The sequence below is a fragment of the Panthera tigris genome, chromosome A1, assembly GCF_018350195.1.
Source record: "Panthera tigris isolate Pti1 chromosome A1, P.tigris_Pti1_mat1.1, whole genome shotgun sequence".
Taxonomy (NCBI): domain Eukaryota; kingdom Metazoa; phylum Chordata; class Mammalia; order Carnivora; family Felidae; genus Panthera; species Panthera tigris.
The window spans coordinates 119264909-119281796 of NC_056660.1; the positions used below are offsets into that span (position 1 = coordinate 119264909).

Genomic DNA, 16888 nt, shown 5'->3' on the forward strand with positions numbered 1-16888 from the left:
AATACAAAGTCATTCTTCCTGGTTCCATAACACAATAAAAAGTGAACAGTGAGAAATGAATACATTTCATATGTTGGCTGACAGTCATGGGGGAGAACCCTTTCTTTCCCTGTTTGCCCTATTTTCTTACAAGTTTTCCAAGGGGAAATTGAAAGACCAAAATATCCCTGTCAATTATTAACAGGTTAGATTCTTGTCTTATTTAATCTTAATGTAGACCTAGAATTGATGGTCAACATCAGGTAGACTGAGTGTTCAGTTAATGGAGAACTATGAACAATTAAAGTCAATAGGTGTTTGTATGTGTTGAAGAAGGTGGTAAGAAATGTGTTTGTCTACATTGCTTACACACCAAAATATGATACGTGAGATGCTATGGATTATGATTCATTTATCCCCAACTAGGAAAGTATGATTGATGTAAGAGCACAGAAAAGAAATGTCTAGCTAGGATTCCGTCACAAAGCATTATAGATATGTCCTTTGTTTTAAAACAGTGATAAGGTAGCTTTCCTTCTCTCCCACCCCACTAGGTAAATAATTACCTCTCTTTTCTCTTCAAGCATTACATAGAAGGCAATAACACAGAGAATGCCTTTTTGACTCACCTGTAAATGTAATGGGAGCTCAGTAATTTGGAAAAGAAAAGTCCTGATTTTGAACCAGAGATTCAGGAGCTCTTCACACCACTTAGAAATGAAATCACAGGTGCAGAAAAATAAATGAACCTTTTAGTTAGGCCATCTTCCAATGCCCAAGAGTCAGAAGATTGTTGTCGGTTGGAGAGAACTATAAACAATTTTTAAAATCCTACTCATGAGTGAGTTCCTTCAGATAAATGCCTGAAACACTCAAATTCAAAGGAATTTGCCTCTAATAAAACTGATAACATGACAAGTAGGGAGTTTAATTCATAGGATGCTACTTCAAAAACGTTCACTCTGAGGTCTGTGAATTATAGTAGAGACATCAACTCATCACCTTTTCAACAAATTGCTGCTTGTCAGTGTGTTTTAATCTTTCATCTCTTTACTTTTTTTCCTTAAATTTAAAGGGTCGTTTCCACAAAACTCTCTAAATGGCTTTATGTACTGTTAATCTTAAAAATGAAGCTGGCAGTTATTTTACCAGCAACAATGGGTTTATTCAGGAATAACAGAGAATTGCAATTCAGGACAAGCAAGCTATGGCAAAACCATAGGCAAACTCAAGAACAAAGAAGAAAAATTATCTTTTATAGAAGAGAGGGGTGGGGGTGGGCATTTGAGAAGGGCCGTTACAAACAAAAAACCCATTGGAGTAAACTAGGGGTTCTCAGTATAATGGCTTGTCATTGGCTAATTTGTGACAATCTCTTATTGGCTGGGGCTTTTGCCAGGGAGAGTAGAAAACGTTTCTTTCCTCTGCAGGATAGTAAAACAGTATGGACTTGCAAGGTCCATCTCTTCCTGTTGGGTCTGCAATTGATGACAAGTGTTTAGGTGTGAGAGCTTTCCATTCTGGGATCTGGATTCCACTTTAAATGAGCTTTCCTTTTGTAAAATTTTCACAGCACATAGAACTTTAGGGCTGTTGACTGAGACGGGGTATTGGAGAAAAGTCAATCAGAAAGTGATTACTCAGAATTCAACTGTATGACCTTGTATTGGGAAGACATATGTGGTTGTGGCCACCGTGAATAATTTACCCAACATTGACTTTGGAAAGCTTCAGTACGAGGGTTTATTCTTAACAGGTAGCAATGCATCTATCCTGAAATTATTCTAGCTTTTTTTCTACTGGTTACTCAAAAGATACCAATGATAACTTTTGTTCTATTGCCCAGAGAGATATGATGTTGTCACGTTCAAAACGAAGTGACAGAGCAATGTAGTCAAAACTGTGAAGGATTGGTCTTTACTACCACCTACCTCTCCTCTTTCTGTGTTGTTTCACTGTCTTCTCCAGCTTAGATACTCTCTTTTGGTCCTGTTTTAGTCATTCCTGCTTTCAAGTTATTTCTCTCCATTGTCAGTAAAAATTCTCTTCTGCCATGTATTTAGAATACTTCTAGGGTAAGGTGTTACTTTTCTCAGGGGTTTTGGTACACAAGAAACCCTTTGATAGTTGTAGATCAGGTGACTTTGCATCTTGAAGAGAGTGCTCTTAAGGCATGAGGCTTTTTAATGTATAACTTAAAAATATAGCACAATTTAAATATAAGGCTTTATCATGAAGTCAAAGTTGACCCATGTGTGGGCAGATATGGAATGGTAATAGTGATGGCAAAGGGTAGGTGTATGGATGTAATTTTTAAAAATCTCTTTAAGGTGCTGTGCTCTGAGCATTGGTCTCAATATAACAGTGATATAAGCATGCTAGTAAAATATTTTCTTACACTATTTTCACTTTCATGCCAAACAAGATATGTCACTTGAGCCCAGCCCCTTGTGCAAATTCAGGTACCTTCTTCCTAGGTCTGTAGCATCACTGAATGAATTTGGCAGCAAAAGAAGTGTCGGTATGTGGGCAGAATGGGGAGGTCTCTGAGACTGCCCTTAAGTAGTGTCTCAACATGTTAAAAAATATGTATATATTATATGTATATTTATAAATATTATATTTATTTTATATATTTATATATAAATATAATATTTATAAATAGATAAATATTTATTATATATATTTATAAATATTATATATATATATATATATATATATATATATATATATATATATATGTAAATGGAAAGAGAAGACCAAATATGTTCCTGACAGCCTAATGAGGTTAACATTGTATCAAAGAAATTAGAAATGGAAATAGCTGAGAATGTGCCATTTGGAACACCTCCAACATGAATAATGGAGAGAGTATGCATCCAATATACAGAAGAAAGTTCTTCAGAAATGGACACATGGACGCTCAGTTTCTGCATCATAACTATTGTTCTTGTTCTTTGTTCTTTGCTATGGCTTTCCTCAAATGCTGTATTTCTTGGCAAGTCAGTTAAAAAAACTTCACGCAGAAATTTTCAGATGCATCCAAATGTAGACACCAAGTTCCAATAATTACAATTAACATTACAAGAGCAATCTTGTATTATAGATATTCATACCTACTTTCCCTTCTGTCTGCACTGTGTTATTTTGAAGTAAATTTCAGACATCAATCATTTCATTCATCCACAAATACAATACTGTATGTTTCTAAAATAAAATGAAAATAAAATATAACACAATACTGTTATCACAGATAAAATTAGTAATTCTTTAATATCATCTAATATCTAATTGATGTTAACACTTCTTTAATTCTGTTACAATATTTTTTAAAGTTGGCTTCTTGAGTCAAGATTCAGATAAGGTCTATTGTCTTTGCTACTTCTTTTTTCATTTAAAATTAAAAAAAAAAACCCTGTATTTAAACCATATGCAACAAAGTAGCAAAATGTATATATTAAATTTTTTTTTTTTTGAGAGAGAGAGAGCGTGAGAGTGAGAAAGTGAGAGAGAGGGAGATAAAGAGAATCTTAAGCAGGCTCCAGCCCCACTGATGTGGGGCTTGATCTCATGACCTGAGCCAAAATTAAGAGTCAGAAGCTTAAATGACTAAGCCACCCAGGTACCCCTTAAATCTCTTTTAATCTCCCCTTCCTCCCTTCCTCCCTTCCTCCCTTCTTCCCTTCCTTCCTTCCTTCCTTCCTTCCTTCCTTCCTTCCTTCCTTCCTTCCTAGTTCCTTCTTCCCTCCCTCCTTCCCTTCCTTTCTGTTTGTTTGAAGAAAGCAAATTACTTGCCATGTTCAATATCCAGCATTCTGGTTTTACTTATACATCTATATGATCTTTGTGATTTCATTAAAACTTTTTTTTTTCTGAACCTTACATTTTCTGTGAATTCATTAGATCTGGACTCTAGATTCTAGTTTCTAGAGACTAGAATTCAGATTCAAGTTCAGTATTTCCATCAAGAAATCTTAATAAATGATGGCAAGTCCATTTTTTAAATTATTGAAGTGTAATTAACATACAGTATTACATTAGTTTCAAGTTTACAACGTAATGATTCAACAGTTTAATACATTACTCAGTGCTCATCATAATAAGTATACTCTTAATCCCCTTTATTTCACCCAAGGCAAGTCCATTTTTAATTTTTAATTTGCTTTAGAAGGCAGTAAAATAAACCCTTATTTTTCTTTCTAGTAATTTAAGAACTATTTAATATTCCATTATTGTTTTTATCATTAAAATGGGCTAATATCATGGGTGCAATGAGCTTACTGAGATGTACAGTGGGTCCCATAGACTGGGAAGAGGAATCATTTTGGGTGAGAAAGTTCCTCTCCTGGCTATTCACATTTTATATTCCTGGATTCTTTCAACTGTATTGAACTCCACTTGAACTCATCATTTGTATTCCCCCAAACCTGTTCTCTTCTTGTGTTCCTTATCATAGTAATTGGCATCATTAGTTACTCATTCTCCCAGGGGAGAATGAAGCCTGGGTGGCATCCCTGACTCTTCCTTCTTCCCAGCATATGGCAAGTCCCATTGGTTCTTCTTCATCTCGCTCAAGTCCATCCATTTCTTTCTATCACCACCGATGCTACCCTGGTCCAGACCACCAGCACTGCTTTTTGTTGCTTCTTAAACCTGGGAGCTTCCGAGTGAGATGAAACACTGTTATGGGGCTGACATGGGGAGCCTGATATGGGGCTAGATCTCACACATCGTGATATCATGACCTTAGCAGAAATCAAGAGTCAGATGCTTACTCGACTGAGCCACCCAGGCTCCCCAAAATGAATAGATTTCTGCATCCATCTACCAAATCTTAAAAGTTTATAAAGAGGCCTTAATGGGATTCAGTGACATAAACCATCCAGATGGTCTCAACACCATATCACTACCTCAAGCCTGTGTCCTTGGAGCACCTTCTGGGAGCAGGGAAGGCCAGCAGAAAGCACATTCCAAGGACAGGGGAGGGGTGGAGGAGCTTCTAATTTGCCTGGGTCCAGCTCATGTGTCAACCAGTGGCTATGTCCCCTTGATCACCTCTCCCAACACTTTTCTAGACTACTACAAAGAAACTTAAATTTTCCTCCCTACCTCAAATTCAGTGTAATCCCCTTTGGATCTCTTCTCCCTGCTGCAAAAATGGTGAGATTTCTGAAATGTGAGTTTGACCATGTCATTCCTGCTTAAAGTTCTTCATTGCCTTACAACTGCTCTTATAAGTTAAATGCAAACTCCTTACCAGGAATCACATCTCTTTATGAAATGACCATTGTTTCCTTCCTCAGAATCTTCTGTTGCCATCCTGCCCTTTGCATTTTTAATATCAGCTATACTTGATTTCTTTAAGTTCCTGAATGCTGTTATATACTTGCTTGGTTTTGTATGTGATGTTCTCTATGCCTGGAATTCTGCCTCCATCTGCTTTGATGAACTACATCTTCAGGTCCCAATCTAGAGATTATCTTTTCTGGGAAGTCTTTCCTAGTCTATCGTATCTGGATTGGGGATCCCTTACCTTTGACCCGAGGACCTTATTCTCCTTTACTGTGGCACACATAATATTGTATTATAATTGATTATTTAATGGTGTCTTTAACATTACCTGTAAACTTTATGAAGATAGGAATTGTATCTGTCATGTTCGTCACAATACCTGGCACAGTATCTGGACTAAATGTAGGTCCTCCACAAATATTTTTCAGAAGAATGAGAAATAGATGCCCCCTACAGAGTTCTATTATGGTCCCTGATGCCACTGTTTGCATATACCATTACATTATCTCTTTACAGAACAACTAAAGAACAGCGATGGAGTGATGATACTTTAAATAATAACAACAGCATTTCCAAACTTCCTCTAAGTGCTTTGGGCACTCAGATAAGCACTTTACATACAAATTGGAAATCTTACCAAAAGATTTGCTCTTAGCACCTGCACCCACTGAGATGCTAGCTCAAAGGGACTGAGAAAAACACTTAGCAGCAGCAAAGGCTGTGGTCTCCTTTTAGTTGGTTCACCCAAGCAGGAGCAAATTGAAGGTGGGGTGTGGCCATGGTTTAAGGAACAACCTAGGAGGGACTCGAGATTCAAAAAAGTGCTTCAAAATAGAGAAAGTAGCTCCAGTAGGAAGAGAACTGTACCAGAATGCAAAGAATGTTATGAGACCAACAGGTTGTCTTCTTAATTCTCTTACCACTAAGGTATTCCATTTCCTCCTCCCTGCCTTCCTAGGCAGCAGAACATGGTAATTAAGGGCCTCGGTTTTGAGGTCCAGACTGCTCGAGGTTGAACCCCTAGCTATTGGGATCCCTGGAAAATTATTTTACTTCTGTGCTTCATTTTCCTCACCTGTAAAATGGAGGTAAAGACAGTTCCTGACTCATAGAATCGAATGGATTGCTATATATAAAGCGCTTATGACAGTGCCTGGCACCCGGTCAGTGCTGTGAAAGTGTTAGTAATTCCAGGATGGCTAGAAATACTGGACGGAGGAGACACAGTTGCTTTCTTTAAATAAACCACCTGATTCTTTCTGATACTCCCCTTGGACACTTTGCCCAGCATGTTGATTCTATGCATTTTGAAACAATCAAACAAACACATCCACAAATATTTTTAAAAAGGAGATTCAAACTGTGCATTTTACTTGAATCTGAATATGTATAAAAGGAAATACCCCAAAAGCCTTCAAATTCTAGTAACTCTTTTCTTCCCCTGGCTATTCCATCATGGGAGTCATTAATAGTGCCTTTCCCTCCACTTTGTTTTCAACTTGTGGCTTTTCAGAACCTAGGCTGATATGAGGCAGAAATGAAATTTAAGAATACGACTTAAATTATATCTTCAGTCACTGCAGAATTAGAAAAACCTTTTATGAATCTCAACCTAGAGAATATTCTCCTTCATGGTGACAGAAAATGGTTATTGAGCATTCCACTGACAATAGGATCATTCAAATTGCTCCAAAAAAAGAAAACCAGACATTTCGCTCCACACTGAGTAGCTGAGCTGTGTGGCATTAAAAAGAAATCAGAGCATTAATGCAGGGCTGTAACCGTGTGACCTGCTCATGGGAAGAAATTGATACTTTCCACTTTCATTCATCAGTCACATTCCAAAGTAGAAAATTCATACCATTTTCCCACCCCAATTTATACTGATCTTTTATTCTGAGTGTATTTAATATAAAACGACTGTGAATTACTTCCATTGATGAAAATAGAAGGCAACCCATTATACACAACTTGATGGCTCACATAAGATGCCTTGGGTTTTGGGGCACCAGGGTGGCTCAGTCATTTAAGCGTCCGTCTCTGGATTTCGGCACAGGTCATGATCTCATGGTTCGTAGAATTGAGCCCCGTATGGGGCTCTGTGCTGAGAGTATGGAACCTGCTTGGGATTCTCTCCCTCCCTCTCCCCTGCTCTCTTTCTCAAAAATAAATAAATAAACTTAAAACAAAAATAGATGCCTTGAGGTTGTTGCATATTGTGTTTTAGACAATATTGTAGACTGTCCAGGTCAACAGTACTGGGCAGTGAAATAGAGAAAAGGGGAGGTGGGCTCTAGTAATGGTGACTTTCCTGTAAAGGGGATCCTGGAGCAGCAGAGACTTTCTAGGGACTGGGATAAGAGCAAGGGGTGTACAGATGTTAGAGTTGCAGAAGCATACAATTAAAACCACGGGGAGACTTGAGACCTGGGGAAGCGTTACAGTTCTGAAAACCCCCTAATCACAAGGAGAGCTGGCCTATGATACAAAGCACAACAAACACTGTTTGGGAATCATGGCTCATTGTCTTACAGCATAAGTATTCAGTTATGTCAGGTAGAAAAACTTTCCTGTGGGCATTGTGCTTGCAAATTTGCACTGGAATGAAAATGGAAAATAGGATTCAGTTCTCATTAATTTGCTTTGTAGCCAGTGAGGTGAAATATCTTTGTTTCTTTAAATAGAGGGGTACCTGTGTGGAGCCTTACAACTTGCTAAGCTGCAATGAAACAGAAAACTGTCAATTTTGATTTGTGTAAGAAAAGTATGCATTAGAAAATGAGCAGTTTTGCTTGGCTTTTCTGGATAAGATAACCCTGTGGCATGGAGCAGTAATGACTAATGATATAATGTGTGATACTTTCAACATTATAAAGGCCCATATTGAATGCTCAATAATGTAAAATATTTGTTTGAAAAGATCTGATGGCTTCACACTTACTAAGGGACTGTTTTATATCAAGTACTTTTGTTTTGGTAGGATTGTCCAGTTGAGATGGATAGAAAATATCATATCTGTAGGCAAAAAAAAATTGATAACTTCATTCACAAAGTCCTCATGCTAATGATTTTCTAGTACTTTTCCACAATGTGCCAGGGAAGTGATTCACAACGTGCACAAGCCTCATTGATTGGAAACTGCCGGCCCTTCAAACCTTCTTTCGTCTGCATCCTTCCATACAGACAAGGCATATAGTGAACCATGATCTTTTTTTCTAACAGATCTTGACATCCATTCATCAGAAGGGTCTTCACTAATAGGCAGATTTAGATCTAGCTCCAAGTTACTTATATAAAATTCTGTTCTCTGTCTTCTGTCTATGTGAGTAAATGCCAAGCACTGTGACCTTGCTATGCCCTTTGCTTTTGTGTATGTTAGGGTCTTAGACATCTCTGCAATGATTGGCCCTTATAATTATTCCATAAATATTTATTGAACACCTACTATGCACCAGAGACTTCATGCAGTTCCAGGGATTCGCCTGTAAATAAGAAGCATATGGTCAATGCTTTCATAGAGCATATGGTTTAGGGAGAGAGTAGACTAGTAAATGGGCAATTTCGATCTAGTGTGATAGGGAAGTGTAGATTGATATGAAAATAGAGAAGGAGCTCCTAATCTGAACTTGGAGTGTCAGGAAATTAAACCAGGGCTTATTTTAATGCTTGAAGAGGAGAAAATGCTTAAATCTTTAATGCATTTGTTGACTTTAAGATACTAGCTGGCTGATGGAGTCATAAAAATTACATCCTAGGATGGCTTCACAGAACCTTAAGATCACCAGCAATCATTTCCATTCTCATCAGAAAAATCTCATTAGATTTTTTCCAGAGATCACTGTGTGAGTGATTTTAGTCAGTCCAGGAACCACTATCATAAAAACACTCTTCAATTCTCTTTTCCATTCAACCCTTTGTCTTACAAAAGTGTATGTGCAAAATCCAAAGCCAGATGATAGCCTCAGAGGACTAGCAATTGACTTTAAAGGTACTTTATAATTATGTCTACAGTGTCTTTTTGTAATGATAAATGCCATCATTATTATTTTAACTTTAACTCAGGATTGCTGACTTACTTTGTCAATCTCATGCATGGCTCAATTTCAGTAACTACCACAGTGTGAACACATAGGAGGTGATCATAAGCATTTGCTGAATTAATGAATAAATTCATAACACTACATTTTTAAATAAAGAAAATGTGAAGTATAAAGTGAATGAAATTTGCTTCCAGTTTAACTTGACATTTACTTTTAACCACAGGTGCATTCTATAAGACACTGTGAGTATGTGGTTGAAAAACTGTCAGCATTAAGATCTATCCAGATAAAAATCTTAGTTCTGTCACTTTCTAGCAGGGCATCTTTGGGCAAATGTCTTACCCTCTTGACACCTCAGAGCACTTATCTATAAAAGGGGAACAAGGAAACTTCTCTGTTGACAGTGTTGTGAGGATTAAGCCAGGGTCATACCATCTTATTAGCTTGGCTCCTCGGTAGCCATGTCCATCTCTAGGCTCTTTTAATTCATCTTACAAACAGATGTGTTTGGACCTAGAAGAAGAAACTAAGGGAATATGGATTCATTAGGACTGATCCTGCTCACTATCACAGCGAAAGTTAAGCTGCTACCCACTGGTTTCACATTGGACTATTACTACACACACTTCATGAACTTAAAGGAAGGAAAAACACATCCCATAACACACGCTCTTCTAGTTCCCTTAATATGCTCACCACTTCGCCCCCTCTGAAAACACTTGTCCAGGGGCACCTGGGTGGCTCGGCTGGTTAAGCATCTGACTCTGTATTTCAGCTCAGGTCATGATCTCATGGTCTGTGAGTTCGAGCTCCACATCTGGCTCCATGTGGAGCCTGCTTCTGATTCTTTCTCTCTCCCTCTGTCTCTGCCCCTCCCCTGCTCTTTCTCTCTCTCTCTCTCTCTCAAAATAAAAAAAAAAACTTTAAAAGAAAAAACAAACAAACAAACAAACAGTTGTCCATCCACAGAGCTCCATAACACTGACCTTTTGGCAGTTCTTCCTGCTGGCCAGTCTGTTTGCCACCTCAAGACACTACACTTGTGTTGCCTCCCTTCTAATCCTTGCCTTTCTGAGTCCTGCTCATCCTTCAGTCAGGCTTTAATGGGTTTTCCTTGGAGAGGCTTTCTGTTACCATCCCAGCTGAAGCAGAAGATACCATCATTCTCTATTCAGCACCGTGTTTCCAGCATAGCACTGTTCACATGTGTAGTTGTCTGCTTGATTTACTTACTTATTCTCTCTTTCTCTCTCTGTCTCACTTGACTGTAAGCTTCATGATAGCAGGAGCTCTCTTGTATCCTTAGCATCTAGCACAGTGTAGGGACTCAATACGTTGTATTTCCTCTATCCACTTTACCCCACCATGTAAAATTATAATAGTAGGGTTCCCTCTCATGGTGAAGGCAACTGATGATATAAATATAGTGCATGTGGTACATAAATAATCCATGACTAGTAGAGTAGAAGTGAATGAAGGTAAAAGAAGAAGGCAGCAAATGTAAACCCAGAGAGGTTGGATAACAGATGTAGACAAGATTGGAAACTTGCTTTGATGAGTTCTTTAGCCTCTCCAGCCCTCAGGTACTGCAGCTGTGTAATGGGAATAGTGGACTTCATTGTTTCATAGGACACTAAGTACTAAATAATGTGACACCTGTGAAGAAGCTATATAGCTTGAATGGATGTGTGCAATGAAGGCAGATTTTATCTTAGCTTGAGTGAACATCAGGAGAATATCTTAAGAAAAGGTAACTACACCCAAGAGAAGAGAGATTAAATCTGCTCATTTGGAAAAACTCTTAAGGCATTTAGATACGAATAGTCAAAATGTGCAAATGAGTTTTAATGGGACTTCAACAAATTAGTATTCTTATTGTATAAGGCTGAGTAGCATACAGTCAACATATGGGAGGTGGATATTCTGATCCCCACTTGTGTAATTATCATAGATTTATGGTATGAAGATTCCGGCCAAATGGACAAAAACAAATCCCCTTTGGAAGCCCCATAAACTGTCCTGCTGGATAGGAGCTTGAAGTGTATCTTTCATGCCAGGGAGAGTACCAACTTGATTTATAAAATCAGAGCATCCTCAGAAATGGGGGATCTTATGATTCCATGCTTCAGTTTCCTCTCTTTGAATCTCCAGGCTTGAAATGAAGTCCTAGGTAGAAGCCAACACACAGAATCTTTTAAAATGGTGTCATTTTGATTTAAGTGAGAACTGGTTGTAAGATACTCTTCTCCATTTCCCCTTTCTGCTTGTTTTCTTGGTGGCCCTTGGGGAAGCACCAGGAAATCTAGGGCTCAGTGTAGCTTCTGGAAAAACCATAATCCAGACACCCTAAACAAATGGTAATTTTCATCTTTTGAAAAATTGTCTTTTTACATTTTTGGTCAGGTTCTTACCGTGTACTTTTTTAACTTCTTTCATTTTCATTTGACTTCTGTTTCATTCTGAGGACAAATGTAAATGAAGGATGAACTGAAGAAAGGCAATTATTAGAAAAGGTAAAGAGCAAAAATAAATTAATTTTGCCTTTATCTTTGATATGTCACAGAGGAAGTTACCGTAATTTTCTACTATAAATTTTTGTGTAACAACACAAGTGATGGGACTTATTGAAAGAAAGCCTGGAAAAGAGTTTTTACAACCAACTTTATATGCTTCCTACCTAGTAAGTTTGGAATTGTTTTCTATATTGTGAATAAAGCATAAGGTTAGCATATTATTCTATTATATCAATATAATGTATATTTTCTCCATTGAGCCTAAGGGGCTATGGTAAAATCTCTGGGTAAAATGGTGCTTTCTATCCTGACATGAAGAATTAATTGTAAACAAAAATTCTATTTTGAGGGTGTTTGGAAATAATACCTCACACCAGCCATATTCTTCTGTATAAAAACAGCAGGAAACTTTCTTTTTATCATAGCTATATTTTCATATTGTTTATAGTCTGTGATTTGCCTTGGTAATTTGCTTCCTTTTATAAGAAAACAAGTTTTCTTCCCAACAACCAGATGCAATGCAATCAAATAATTGTTATCTTAATTTGCTGCTAAAGTCCTCCTGAGGAGAAAGAAAGAAAGAAAGAAAATACAGGTATGCAGTGACGTATATTTGAATTCAGAGATGTTAACAATAATCATAGCTATCCTTGATTGAACTCTATATCAGGTTCACATCAAGTGCTTCTCATTTAATCCCCTAGAAAACCCTAAAAGTAAGAAACTGGGGCTCAGAGAGGTTCAGATTCTTCAAGGTCACTGTTAGTGGCTGCGTCAGAATTGCGGTATAGGAAAACCATGTAGTGTTAAGTTTCAGAGAAGTTCATTTGTTCATAACAAGAATAGGGTGGGGGTAGACTGATGGAGATCAAGGGTGGGTGGGGCACATGGGTGGCTCAGTCGGTTAAGGGTCTGACTTCCGCTCAGGTCAGGATCACAGGGTTCACGAGTTTGAGCCCCATGTTAGGCTCTGTGCTGACAGCTCAGAGCCTGGAGCCTACTTCAGATTCTGTGTCTCCCTCTCTCTCTGCCCCTCTCTTGCTTGAACTCTCTCTCTCAAAAATAAATAAACATTAAAGAAAAAAAAAAAGGGGGTGGGTGATGAGGCTTAACATTAATTCCTCTACCTCTCAGACCCAAGTTGCTGCTGTGGGATGTAATAACTGGGACAAGCAGAATCAAATCCCCAGTTGCCCCAACCCCAGTTCTGGCACTCTTCACCATCATGCCATACCACAGAGGTACCAGATGGAAGTGCTATCTTTTTTGACTGGCCAAAAGTAGCTCTTCAAGGGAACCACCTCCCAAGATTGAGTGAGGAAGTCACATCCAGCCTCCAGGAGGAGGTGGGATGGCAGAAAGTGCTGGACAGGGATAATTGCCCTTTCTCTTTCCCTTTCAAATTTCAAGCCTTAGGAACACGACTTCCCCCATGATACTGCTTTAAAAAAATTAAACCAGATTGGGCTGAAATCTGCGAATCTGTCCTCAGTTACCCACACAGAACTTCTGGGACACAATCTCTTCTCCCAGAGACTCCTACACAGCATTATTTTTAAGAATTTGATTTCCTAGGACCACAAATATGAAGAGGCACAAGACTTCATAGTACAAAAAGATGTCAAAAACATTTGAAATGGAATAGGAAGAATTTATCCTTGTCTTCCTAAATACCTAAGCACACACACACAAAAAAGTACATATACACATGTATAAAATCTTTAAGTGTAAAAAAACCCACAAAGGCATATTAGCAGTTTCTCATTCTAGAATCACTGTCAAACCTGAGATGAGTGAGGTAGTCATAAACAAGATTAATCCAGATGCCTTGACAGGCATTGTTGGTCCCCAGAGAAAAGGCACACTTGGACATGAGCCTATGACAAACTCAAAACTCTGTTTAAATCATATATACTGAGGGGCGCCTGGGTGGCTCAGTCGGTTAAGCGGCCGACTTTGGCTCAGGTCATGATCTCGCGGTCCGTGAGTTCGAGCCCCGCGTTGGGCTCTGTGCTGACAGCTCAGAGCCTGGAGCCTGTTTCAGATTCTGTGTCTCCCTCTCTCTGACCCTCCCCTGTTCATGCTCTGTCTCTCCCTGTCTCAAAAATAAATAAAAACATTAAAAAAATTTAAGTCATATATACTGCAGCTCACCTAGTTACTCATTTGGGGAAAGTTACTTAAGAATATAATTGTAGGGGCACCTGGGTGGCTCAGTCGGTTAAGTATTTGACTCTTGATCTCCACTTAGGTCATGATCTCGTGGTTGGTGGGATTGAGCCCCGCATCAGGCTCTGCACTAAGTGGGAAGCCTGCTTGGGATTCTCCCTCTTCCTCTCTCAAAATAAACATTTTAAAAAATAATATAATTGTGGTTAAGTATTTTATACTAATAAACTCTGTATTACCTTAGAAGCTTGGCCCTATGTATCAGCAAGGTTATAACCAAAAACTAAAAAGAAACATCAATTCTTGGTTTTAAAACCAATTGACCTTCCAAATCTTGATGAAAATCCTAGAACCCTAGAAATGGGGGCATATTAAACTTTGGTCTTCCCCATCTCTTATAGCTTTTGTTTTACTCCATTTAACTGTTTGCTCTTTTCTAACATTAATTACATATGCCACTGACTGAGTCCAAATCATACAGCAAAGACTGTGATAAGTGTTTGTAGATATTACCATGTTCTCTCTTCAGAACAATCTTAGGGGGTAAGGATTATTTTTTTCCATGTTACAGATGACAAAACTCAGATGTAGGGAGATCCTTACCCAGGTTCGCAGCTAGTGGGTAATAAAATCAAGATTTAGACTCTGGTCAAGTCTGTCTGACTCTAAAGACTGTGAATGCTTTTTAATTGCTAAATTACCTTGGATTGTCCATATAGTACAGATCCTTCCTATAGAGTGAAATATAGAAATCAGTAATACAGAAAGTGACATCAAAATATTTTTTTAAAAGATGGTAGAAGAAACAGTATATTTGTATGCTGATAGGAAGAATTCAGTTTTTAGGGAAAAAGAGACAATATAGAAGAGAAAGGAGAGATAGCTGGAGTGAGATACTTGGGTAAGTAAAAAAGTAATGGGATTGAGGGCATAGAGTTGATCCCTTTGTTATGAACCTTGTCACTTCATCCAGAGTAATAGAGTGTATAAATATTAATAGATATAGTAATAATAAATGTCTACACACATACATGTACAAAAATAATATATATGTATTAATATATATTAATATATGTTATATTATATATTACTACATATATTTATATAGTAAAAGAACATATAGGTACAGACATGGTTGATGTGCTTTGGTGGGAACTTACTGATGTTCCTTTGGGTCATTTCTATTTGTTCAGTAAAATAAGTAGCTTTAAGACTGAGGATGGGGAAGGAAGTATTTGAGGTTTGAAGAGAGAAAATACACTATAAAATAGTTAACCAGGACTCTGGGGAGTGAATGAACTAGAGGAATGTATTACTCACTGGGAGCATTAAGGACTCACTTGAAGCAAGTGGCCATGAATTTAATTTTTTTTTTTAGTGCTTATTTATTTTTGAGAGAGAGAGCACACGCGAATGAGAGAGGGGCAGAGAGAGAAGGAGACACAGAATCTGAAGCAGGCTCCAGGCTCTGAGCTGTCAGCACAGAGCCTGATGTGGGGCTCCAACCCACGAACCATGAGATCATGACCTGAGCCAAAGTCAGACGCTTAACCAACTGAGTCACTCAGGCGCTCTCCAAGTGGCCATGAATTTAAAGTGAAATCATTCAACATGGTTTTATATTTTTCTCCAACTGCATAGGTGCAGGTGGGGAGCAGGCCCAGATATGATCCTAACCATTGGATGTGAGGTTTTGCAAAATGGGGGCAAAAGAGTTGGAGATATAGGCAGGAGAGTTATTAAAACAATTGAATTATTAATAATAAAATTATTAATAATACAATAAGGTAAGATGTTCAATGAGGACATGATGGAGATAAAGGATAATGAAAAGGCGTAAGATCAAATGGGTTGATTCCCTGTGGGATCAAAAGGTTGTTGGGATCTACTATTGGAGAAAATGAGCTGGAAAACCAGGAGGAGATGGTGTGATGCATGAAATTGGGCTTACAGAGAGTCAGGCAATGATAAGGACTCAGTTCTGGCCATGACCATGAAAGCACGTGGCTGAGGGAGAGTGGAAGATGTGATTATTGTAAGAGAGCGGTTGGGAGTATTCAAAGATCATCTTGAAAGCAAAGAATAATGTTATTTCAATTTCATAACAGTCCTATTATCCTCACTGTAGGAAGAAAAATTGAGGCTTGGAGTTGGTTATTAAGTCCAAGATTCCAGTGCTAGGAGGCATTTGCATTGGGATTTGAATCTCGTGTGTAAGACTCATGTCTCTTACCCACTGTGCATGGTGGCTTAGATATGGAATGTTCTCTGCCTCTATGCCATGGCTAAAGGGGCTGAAAATTTTCAAATACTTGGTGTCATTTGCCTACCAAATCTGTCATTCACCAACATGGATTTGTTAAGCACCTACTAAACACCAGTGTGCCCCACTGTTCCATATACAGTGCCACAAGGATGAAAGGAATTATATGAAATTGCAGTTGAAAATTCAGTTGCAGCTGTATTATCATCCATGACAGTAAGAAAGTACTTGAATCATTATTTGACTATTTTATTGTATCTTGCCCTTATTAGCTTATAAAAAATGAGTAGAGAGTAGAAAATGAAAAGTGCTGATATTGGTGATATGAAGCATATATCTCATAAATTTAATATAATTGAGACAAAGGTGGAAATCTTTAGGCATACTGAAAGAGGCAAAGAGCCTCAAGTGGATATCATTGGATTTAAATCAGTTGAGTGAGTTTTCAGTTAGGAATGAAAAAAATCAAGTTAAAAGAAAAGGTATACAGTGTGAGAACTGTATTTCAAAGATACTGTCCTTGTTTGGGAATGTCTATCATGTAAGATGCCTATGTTTTGATTTGTGCAACAAGGTCTTTATACATGACTAAAGGGATATGTTATGTATGAATATATGGACCACTTATAATA

General features: G+C 38.0%; 1 protein-coding gene and 1 long non-coding RNA gene across 5 annotated transcripts in view; one reads left to right on the top strand and one right to left on the bottom strand.

The window, feature by feature from the left end:
- KCTD16 (potassium channel tetramerization domain containing 16) overlaps window positions 1-16888 on the top strand; it is a 259111-nt gene that overhangs the window by 4193 nt on the left and 238030 nt on the right. The gene's annotated exons all lie outside the window — the stretch shown is intronic.
- Window positions 11139-16888, bottom strand: part of LOC122238636 — a 44871-nt gene continuing 39121 nt past the window's right edge. For 2 of the 4 annotated variants that reach the window (XR_006217653.1, XR_006217650.1), the window contains exon 6: window positions 11139-11477. This is a non-coding gene — a long non-coding RNA (uncharacterized LOC122238636). Of the gene's footprint in view, window positions 11478-11722; window positions 11771-12191; window positions 12387-16888 lie in introns of all 4 variants that reach the window. The other 2 variants (XR_006217652.1, XR_006217651.1) reach the window with 2 other exon arrangements.